At 35.6% G+C, this 10595-nt stretch overlaps 1 protein-coding gene across 1 annotated transcript in view; it reads right to left on the bottom strand.

Moving 5' to 3' along the window:
* Positions 1–5447, bottom strand: part of Elk (Eag-like K[+] channel) — a 686579-nt gene extending 681132 nt beyond the window's left edge. Inside the window, 1 exon segment of the mRNA XM_068356818.1 lies at positions 5260–5447. The gene's annotated coding sequence lies outside the window, so the exon portion shown is untranslated.
* Positions 5448–10595: the final 5148 nt, after the last annotated feature.

The raw sequence follows: 10595 nt of genomic DNA, 5'->3' as shown, positions 1-10595 counted from the left end.
GTAAAGGGAAGCGAGAATAACCAGTAAATTTTATATTGAAGATTATTTGTAACTGGCCCTGTGAAATTAGATAAAGTGAAGTGCATTAAAATTTTTGCTCAAACATTCTGTAACCTTGTGTAAACCAAAAGACGTAAGAGTAACAGTTACGTATAACTAAAGTGTCATTATTGTTTAATCACTAGTGTTAAGTGTTAACATTTTTCCTTACCTGTCAAAATTAGATATTTTCTCAAATTAAATTAATTATGTATATATCATCAGCCGTTGCTAGTCCACTGCAGGACAAAGGCAGTATGTGAGCGAGTAAAAAATTATTGCTCTTTTTCCATTCTTAGGTGGCAATTGGTATAAGCCGTCTGAAGGCCAGCAGGATTCGGGGGTGGGGGGTTATGATGTAGCTAGCTTCACGCCTTGTGCAGGATCTTTGAAGGGCTACTTTACTAAATGTGGCATTTCTTGTCGATTATGCATCTAAATTGGTAGGTGTGATCAATAAAACGAATGCGCGGCAAGCAACGTTAATCGCTAACGACTAATAAGAAACCAGTACCTGGCTAACTTCTACCTGTTATACATAAGCTGCAAGTATTAAATAAAGGGACAAAGCAAGAGTGAAGCTTAAATCGAAATAAGAGAGGAAAGCAATGGCAAAATTCAAAGCTTGACGATCGAGGAAACACATCAAACCGTGCAAGATATTGCTCATTTCATAGGGAACGTGTTTGATGCTGTGATGTATCAAGTGTTTTGTTTCTAATACCTCATGGAACACTGGTCTATTTAGGTAGAAAGTAGGCAGCAATACAACTTAACGTGCAACAAGAAACGTAATCTAAAGATCTGGGGATCAATTTTAACACAATAAGATTGAAGATTTTTTATAAGGTACAGTCATTCGTGTTGCTTGGAAAGCGTTCCCCATAAAACTATAAAAAATACAAATCACACAACTCTCAAACAGGTTACGTAAGACTTTGTAACAAAAATGTTAAAATAAAAAGTAAATTCTTAAAAATAACATTTCACTCCTGAAATACTGCTACAGGTAACCACAGGGAATATTCTGACATGAAATCACCTGAAAGTCTGCCCATTTAGTCATTAGCAGCCATTGCCTGGCCCACCTTGGTGTTAGCTTGATGGAGAGGGGGCTTGCGTGCTAATCACGTGGATATACTGTCTTTAGGCCAATGGCATTGTTCTATACCTTGACTCTGCTATTCATGAATGTAAAAAAAACAAACCTAACCCAACTCACGAAGAAAATACGCCAGAACAGACACCGAAAATACCACTAAAACATTCAAAATATGGACTGATATTCAAAGTGCCTATGAACGGCAATTTTAAACCTGAAATACGTGAAAATGATGGAAGTTTATAGCAGCCAGGTCATCATCTATGACTGAGTAAAGAATTATCTGGCAATCAAAAGGAGAAGAGAGAGAGAGAGAGAGAGAGAGAGAGAGAGAGAGAGAGAGAGAGAGAGAGAGAGAGAGAGAGAATGTTGATAGAATACTCATAATGAGAACTGTATGTTTACAAAAACATGGAACGCACATATAATATCATAACAATAATGGTAATGATGTACACGGCAATTAAAGCACAGTAATGTATCTGATAATATCATATTTACAAATTTCAACTTACTATTAAGATTTGTTTCCCAACTGAATAGATATTTTATTAATTAAACTGTATCATAATTACCACCGCCACTACATGATCGAAGACGACTAAGAGTAACATCACTACCACTGATAATCAAAAAAAAAAAAAAATCTGTACAACCACTGACAAAAACACCCGTTCCAATGGTCATCACAATCCCATCACAGCCCTAATAGGAATCTAAGCAAGCCACCCAACCCCAAGAAATTCTTCCCTCATCGATTCCTAATCCAGGACATAGACGAGGAAATATGGTAGGATTTCAAATACACCTCCTCCGAGAGGCATGGCTCGTTTGTGCCGGATGTTGCCAGTAAAAACAACATGTTTTCCCCTGTGTGTTCACTGGCTGCTTTAGAGAACATAAACACACGCACAAACTCAGAAAGAGAGGAAGGAGGGAGGGAGGGAGGGAGGGAGGGAGGGAGGGGGTGGCATTTTAATGTGGAAGATTTACATGACATAATGGCTCCGACGGTTTGAACGAGGCTTCACATCCCTGTAGGCAAGTCTTGACTGGATGGTGGTTCAGGAGTATTTCTCAAAAGTAATGAGATCATTTTACATATACATATACATGTAATGATGTCTATACAGAACGGTGATTCCTTACGTATGATTTACAAATATGATAAGTGTATTTATATGCGTGTATAAATTATACACGCCTTAATAGAACTCGAATTACTTAATGTTTTTCAAACGATTATATGATCATTGTGTACATATACAATGTATTCGTACACATATCATACTTCCATAACAGGAGGTGGCACCCAGGACTCACAAATATAGGATAACGCTCATCCATTCTCCATACTAATTCTTAACCTCCTGAATCATGGATGAACATAGTATACAGTAAAACTTTCACACCACTTGTCAGCTTATGGATATACACAGTAGGATCATTATCAATGCGTCAAACGTCTTACATTTTCTATCTATTACCCCTAAATTGCTCCCTTGGGCCCCCTGACATCAAGGCACCTCTCTCTCTCTCTCTCTCTCTCTCCTCTCTCTCTCTCTCTCTCTCTCTCTCTCTCTCTCTCTCTCTCTCACACACACACACACAACGTTTACGTCTCCACATGGAGAGATTAGTGACGACGGATCAAGTGGATATAAAGTAATATATTTACCTGCTTATGAACTGGTGGTTAGTATTTGTTTCCTATCAGCATATATATTTTTGAATTTTTTATTATTAGTCTTATTTACCTACAGTGTACACACACAATATATATATATATATATATATATATATATATATATATATATATATATATGTGTGTGTGTGTGTGTGTGTGTGTGTGTGTGTCCACTGTATATATAATTTCATATATTTATGTGGTATTCATTTATTATTTATTTTCGATTTTTCCACACCACCTATCTGAAGTAAAAAGCAAATTTGGTGTTGTCTGCGAAGCCATTTTTTCGCAACAGCATGAAGTATAATTAAACTAATTTCCTTTCCCTGTTACCTGTAGTACTCCAGTGGCTTTTGGTGAAGTGGTGTCTATTTAACATTTAGGAACCATCCAATTTTTATTCCCTCTAGTGTTACCCAATTATTTTGTGTTTGGGGGAGGTCTGCTTAACTTTCTTTCATGTCTTGAAAATACGTAGACCGAACTGCGACAAAAAACATTTCTCTCCATAAATAATTTGCGGATATAAACCTTGACATATTTAAAGCCAATCTCCTTAAAAATCTTATGAACTCAAAGGGTCAGTCTGGGAGTTGGAACTTGACGCCGACAACCTCTAAGGCCATTGGCCAACCACCACAACGTGGCAACTTGGAAAACAAATCTCTCATGTATCATAGATTTAAACAAATCGTTATTATAACCGTAAAGTATCTACACACATAAAGTGTCCCTTACAAACAGCACATGGGTGGGGAAATAAAAGGAGACAGACGCATGTTCGAAGGTTGATATGGCATCATGGATGGAGGTAAACGACCTTCTCATCCCCTGACATGACTAAGTGCTCTGAATAAACTCCCCCCCCCCCTCTCTCTCTCTCTCTCTCTCTCTCTCTCTCTCTCTCTCTCTCTCTCCTGCTACTACTACTACTACTGATGCTTTTAACACTACTACTGTTATGGTTGCTGTAACTACTGATACAACTACTATTGGGAATAAAAAGAAAGGGGTGGTAGTATATATATATATATATATATATATATATATATATATATATATATATATATATATATATATATATAGAGAGAGAGAGAGAGAGAGAGAGAGAGAGAGAGAGAGAGAGAGAGAGAGAGAGAGAGAGAGAGAGAGAGAGAGAGAGAGAAGAATAATTAGCAAACCACTGGTTTCGACCTTCTTTACTAAGTGGGTCCTGGGTGTAAAGAAATGTTGGGATGCAAGTGTTGGCTTTAATACAACTATCATGACTATACAGTATATTGGCGTTTAATACAACCGCTTTCTCAAATCTGTTAATAAATTCCAACGTTATATTTGAAAGGATAAGTCGTTTATTTATGATTCGTTGAACGGTAACAAAATTACACTTCCAATATATCCATCTAAAGACTTTATAATTAGTATTGTTTTTTTTCAAAGTATTATCAAAATAAGGCATATGATAGATGTTGCTTGCTCTTGATCAGGATCTTGTATTAAATTGTATGGCCAGGACAGCTTTTCTCATCTTCCCGCGCAAACTTTAAACCAACCCACTTATCTGTCACGGGAAGTTGGCGAACAAGTTAACAACCACGACTCAGTTTTGTTGACTTGGTTTACATGAAAGGATTAACGGTAAGAAGGTCGTCCTATTCCTTGGTTACAGGAATCAAATCAACATTGTAAGTACAGTTGCAGTGATAGAGTTTGAAAGAACTACATAGCTTATCATAAACGAACTTTAAAGTTTCCTTCGGTGGCTTTTTAGTCTCATTTACCCCGTAGATCGTACTGAAATTTGTAGAAAGTAATTATTATGTTTTAAAAAATACAGTGTGTTGTATTAGATTTCAATCCTTATAATATGCATTTTTACCAGTACTATAATCCAATCGGAATGCATATGTTGTTCCCTATGAAATGTATTGCTTTAGAGGTATGTAGTAAGGGTTAAGCTATTGAGCATGTTCCTATTCAGAAGACATCAAAATTACTAAGGAAGATAAGAGAAAATTCTTAATAGCAGCGAACTACTGTGGTTTCCAAATAAATGGAATAATTGGTAGGACATTGTGCAAACGCAGACCGATACCCCAAATACCGACGTATTTATTTGTTTGTTGTTACAATAGCTTCAATCCACGACCATTTCTAGCTAAAATTGCTGGTTTACATTCTCATCCTTTTCATATTTTCTTCATATAACCGGAAATATAACTACCATTGAAAAACTAAATAAATGCTCATGCCGAAGGAGATTACATCTAGAACTAGACCTTGTTTGGGTTAAATAGCAAATTGCTATCTCCTTTTCCCTGTAACTAAAATTATATCTCGGTAAAATATCCAATATCAAATAACGTATATGGAAATGCTATTAAGAAAACCAACAGGTTATATAGCACACCTTGCATAAACACATTACCTTTATATGCAATGGAGTAAGCTGTCGACGGTGGGACACGTGGTTCCTTATACGACTCATGGTTCCAGAAAATCTTATTTTCACTACACAAAAATAAGAAATACTATATAATCTTGGAACTGTAAAACCGTCAAAATAAATTATATACCAATTTTGATCCTACTAGACAGTCAACTGAATGCGACAGAGGTGCACGCACGTTTACACGCTCAGACGGACGACGACAAAATGACTAACATAAACACCAAAACAGGGTTAACAGGCCAATCATTTCGGAGTGTAGTATTTCTGTAAACAGGGTTTTGAAATTTCGCTATATCTAATGTCACTATTTGGGAATGATTTGGATACACATCTGATTGTAATATTTTCTAATTCTTTAAATGCTTAATAATTTTCTGTTTTCTTTATAGAAATTTTACTATTTGGCTTGAATGAAGGTAACATTAATATACTAGAAGGGCATGCTATAGTTTCAGCTTAAACGTTCGTACAACTAGGGCTAATAAATATAAAGAGTTTCTTGCGGCGATGAAATTAGTCAACAAAGAATGGCCATAATACCTTTGTAGAGAATTTCGATTTCCTTACGTGCATGTGGAAATAATGGAATTATAGTTGGCGTTTTTAATTCAAAAAATATATTCCAATTTGTTAGTATACCAGGTATACACAACTGATGAAAAATAACCATTTAGAATAATGATAATGTATAGATGGACCCAGGAATTTCTGGCAACAGGGAAGTTGGCGCTGGCGAACAGGCGAGTCTGGCAAGACTCAGTTTCGTTGACTTGGTTTACGTGTAAGGATTAACGGTATAAAGGTCGTCCTATTCTTTGTTAACAGGGATTGAATCGACACTGTAAGTACAATTGAAGTGCTAGAGTTTGAAAGTATACGTAGATTATCATAAACGAACTTTAAAATGTCATTTGGTGACATTTAAGTCTTATTACCCTCAGGTTTAATGGCCGTCCCTTATCTCTATTGAAATTTGTAGAAAATAGGTATTGTACTTGAAAATACAGCTTGATGTATTACCGAGTTCAATACTTACAATACACCTTTTTACCAATACGATAATGCAATCGGAATGCATATTTTGTTTTAAAGGAAATGTATGGCTTGAAATGTATGTAGTAAGTGTTTAGCTATTGAGGTATTGGGGATATTCCTATTTTCAAGGCATCTAAAATTATTTCGGAAGTTGACAAAGAAAATTCTTATTAATGGCAGCAGACTTCTGTGGTTTCGAAATAAATGGAATATTTGTCAGGACATTGTACAACTGCAGGCCGATACCAGAAATACCAACGTATTTACTTATTGTTTTTTTTACAATAGCTTCAATCCACGACCATTTCTAGTTAAAATTGCTGGTTTAAATTCTCAGCCTTTTTATATTTTCTTCATATAACCGGAAATATAACCATTAAAACTAAATAAATGTTCATGTCGAATATGATTGCATCTAGAACTAGTCCTAGTTTGGCTTAAATCGTAAATTACGTAACTCCTTTTCCCTGTAGCCAAAATTATATCGGTATTTGTTTACAAGAGCATGCTCTCCATTTACTCCAAAATTATGCAGTCCTGCAGCTCTCCTCTTTTTGCACAGTAATTGGGAGGTTCTTTGAATACTGGGAAAGAAAAAAATAGCAAGATATGTTGCGAGAGGTGGGAGGGTGAGGAGTTGGTGGGGTGGGGGTTACTCTTGGAGGAAAAATAACTCTCCTAGGGGTTACTCAGCGACCAGGAACCGAGTTCGTCAACATAGGCCTAGTCAACCAAACAGGAAGTTCGTGACGTCAGCGTATATATGGCATATATTCAAAATAGATACTAAATTAAAAATGGAGTAATTACTCAAAAGTGTCACTACTTGTGAAATGTATATTTCATATTTCGTAAATATTCTATATAAATCATATTAAAGTGTATTTTTAAAGAAACTTTTTCGAGATTGAATAGTTTTCCCGGACGACGTTTTGCTACACTGCCTAAGGATACCTGCCAATTTCCTGCCAATGAAAAGTCATGCGTTGCAAAAATAGTCTTCCTCGTAAAATATTTCTTTATAAAAATAAGATTTATGGTCAAGTATTCCCAAATAAAATATATAATTCACAAATAGTGACAATGTAATTGATCCATTTTTAAATATGTATCAAATGTCCGCTGACGTCACGAACTTCTCTATGTTGACGATGTGGTTCCAGGTCGCTTAGTACCTCCTCCACCCCCCCCCCCCCCTCCCGCAACATATCTTGCTTTCCCAGCATTTAAAGAACCTCCTAATTACTGTACAAAAAGAGGAGAGCTACAGGAATGCACAATTTCGGAGTAAATGGAGAGCGTGCTCTTATAAACGAATACCATTATATCTCGGTAAAATATTCCATATCAAATAAAGTTGTATGAATGTAATTAACAAAACCAGCCGGCTTACAGCACACCTTGCAGACACTTTTACCTTAATGGAGTACTGTCGACGGTGGGCCACAGATGGTTACCTTATACGACTCGAGATTGCAGTAAACCTGAGTTTTCACTTCACACGCGTAAAGGAAATACTATAGTCTTGGAACTCGAAACACTTCAAAATGAACGATAGTACTTTATGCGACAAAGTTATTAATATTGACACCAAAGTGCAACCCAGCCCATCATTTCGGAGCGTTGTACTTCTGGGGAGGAGGCGTCGACATTTCGCTATATTCGATATTAACTATTTGGGAATGATTTGGATACATTAGTGATTGTAATATTTTCCAATTCTTTAAATGCTTTTATTATTCATTTAGAAATTTTGCTTACAATGTGGCTTGTATGAAGATAGCGTTAACTTACTAGAAGGTTGTGTTATACTTAGAGTTTGAACGCTCGTACAACTAGGGCTAATAAATAGATTTTTTTTTTTCAATAAAATTAGTCAAAAATGAATGGCTATTATACTTTTGCAGAGAACAATAAGTTATTTCGATTTTCTTACATGCATGTGGAAATACTGGAATGAGAGTTGGCATTAACATACAAAACAAAAGAAAAACTATTCCAATTTGTTGATATAGCACTTATACGCAACGGATGAAAAATTAACTTTTAAAATATTTTAAATGTATAGATGGACACAGGAATCTGGCACACTTCGCTCAAATGAATTGCACCATGCCACACCATGACTACGATGAGTAACCAAACAGACATTGTGAGGGAAAAATAGCAATGTAACAGATAGTAGTGGTGGTGGGTGGTTCTACATGCAGGAACTCGCAGCGCAGTAAGGTTGTGACAGGGTGCACTTCCTCCGAGCGACCCGTGCTAAAAATTCCCGTGTCCAACTGTAAGTACTTTTTCACATCAAAACAAAGTAATAACCAGATTTAATAGCAAGCAAGCCTTTAACACATTTTACACACACCAGCATAGGCCTATTTTATAACTTGGTAAATTACATAAAGATCTTAAAAATCAGTATATGAGGTTTTGCATATTAAATAAATATGTTGTTAACTTGTATCCAGAATATAGCGAGACGGGAAACGAAATATTAGAACCAAGTAGTATCAATGAGGTAATATGTCCTCTGGGAATGCCAGCTCTCTCTCTCTCTCTCTCTCTCTCTCTCTCTCTCTCTCTCTCTCTCTCTCTCTCTCTCTCTCTCTCTCGCTGTTTGTATGGATAGCTTTGTTATGTGTAAGGATTAACAGTTTATTGTACTTTAAAATAAATATAGCGTGCAAACAAATTGTAAAATTTAATACTTATAATACGCCTAATTGCCAGTACTCTCATACAACCAGAATACAACTTTAGTTCTAAAGGAAATGTATCGTTTAAAGTGTATGTGGTAAATGTAAGCTACATTACGGATGTTTTAGTTCTGACGACATTAAAAAACTATTTCGGAAGTTGACAAAGAGAATTCTTAATAATAGCACCGGACTATTGTGCTTTCCAAATAAAATGGAATATTTGACGTATTTACTTTAAAATGTTACAATATTTCCAATCCACGACCATTGTTATGCAAAAATTGCTGGTTTAAACTCTCAGCCTTTGTATGGCAATTTGTTATATAACCGGAAATATAACCACAATGGAAACGAGATGTCGAAGGCTCTTACATCTAGACCTAGTCCTACTTCGGCTTAAATCACAAATAATGAATCTCCTTTCCCCTGTATTATTATTATTATTATTATTACTATCCAAGCTACAACCCTAATTGGAAAAGCAAGATGCTATAAGCCCAGGGGCTCCAATAGGGAAAAATAGCCCAGTGAGGAAAGGAAATAAGGAAATAAATAACTGAAGAGAACAAATTAACAATAAATCATTCTAAAAAAAGTAATGTCAAAAGAAATAAATCATATATAAACTATTAACAACGTCAACAACAAAAATGTCATATATAAACTATAAAAAGACTCATGTCCGTCTGGTCAACAAAAAAGCATTTGCTCCAAAATTGAATCTTGGTTAAATATCCAATATCAAATTACGGATTATGAAAGTACTACTAACATTACCAACAAACTTATAGCAAACCCTGCACATACAATTTACCTTTTTATGCATTGCAGTAAGCTGTCCACTTTACATTAGGCGACTCGAGGCTGCACAGCATCTGATTTCTTCACTTCACAGAAAAAAAACACGTACTTTTTTGGAAAATGAAAACGTCAATATAACCGATATTCCTTATCTCCATTCTTCGAGACTCAATTGACAGAGACATTTGCACACACGTTAAAAACAGATATGCCATACACAAACTATAAAAAGACTCATGTCAGCCTGGTCAACAAAAAAGCATTTGCTCCAACTTTGAACTTTTTAAGTTCTACTGATTCAACTGCCCGATTAGGAAGATCATTCCACAACTTTGTAACAGCTGGAATAAAACTTCTAGAATACGGTCGTCGACAAAATGTCCATAAACTTACCAATCACTCGGAGTGTTGTAGCCCTGTGAACAGGGTTTTGACATTTCGCTCGATTTAATACTACTATTTTGGAATTATTTAGATACTGTAGCCGTTGTAATATTTTCTAATTCGCGAAATTCTTATGAATTCATAGGTTTTGTAATATGGTTCGTATGAAAATAACGTTAACTTAATTGATGGGTTTGATGTACTTGATGCTTGGAAGAGACAAATGCTGTCATTACGGAGCGTTTGCACGAGGGCCAATAATACAAATTATGTTCTTTGATGTGGTGATGAAATTAGTCAAACATTTACCTTAATGCATTTGCAGAGAGCTTTAAGTTATTTTCATTTTCCTATAAGCATGTGGAGAATAATGGAAAGAGACAAGTGGAGAAT

Source organism: Palaemon carinicauda, chromosome 33 (assembly GCF_036898095.1).
Source record: "Palaemon carinicauda isolate YSFRI2023 chromosome 33, ASM3689809v2, whole genome shotgun sequence".
Taxonomy (NCBI): domain Eukaryota; kingdom Metazoa; phylum Arthropoda; class Malacostraca; order Decapoda; family Palaemonidae; genus Palaemon; species Palaemon carinicauda.
The sequence above is the reverse complement of the archived record's forward strand: the minus strand, read 5'-3'. Positions and strand labels throughout refer to the sequence as shown.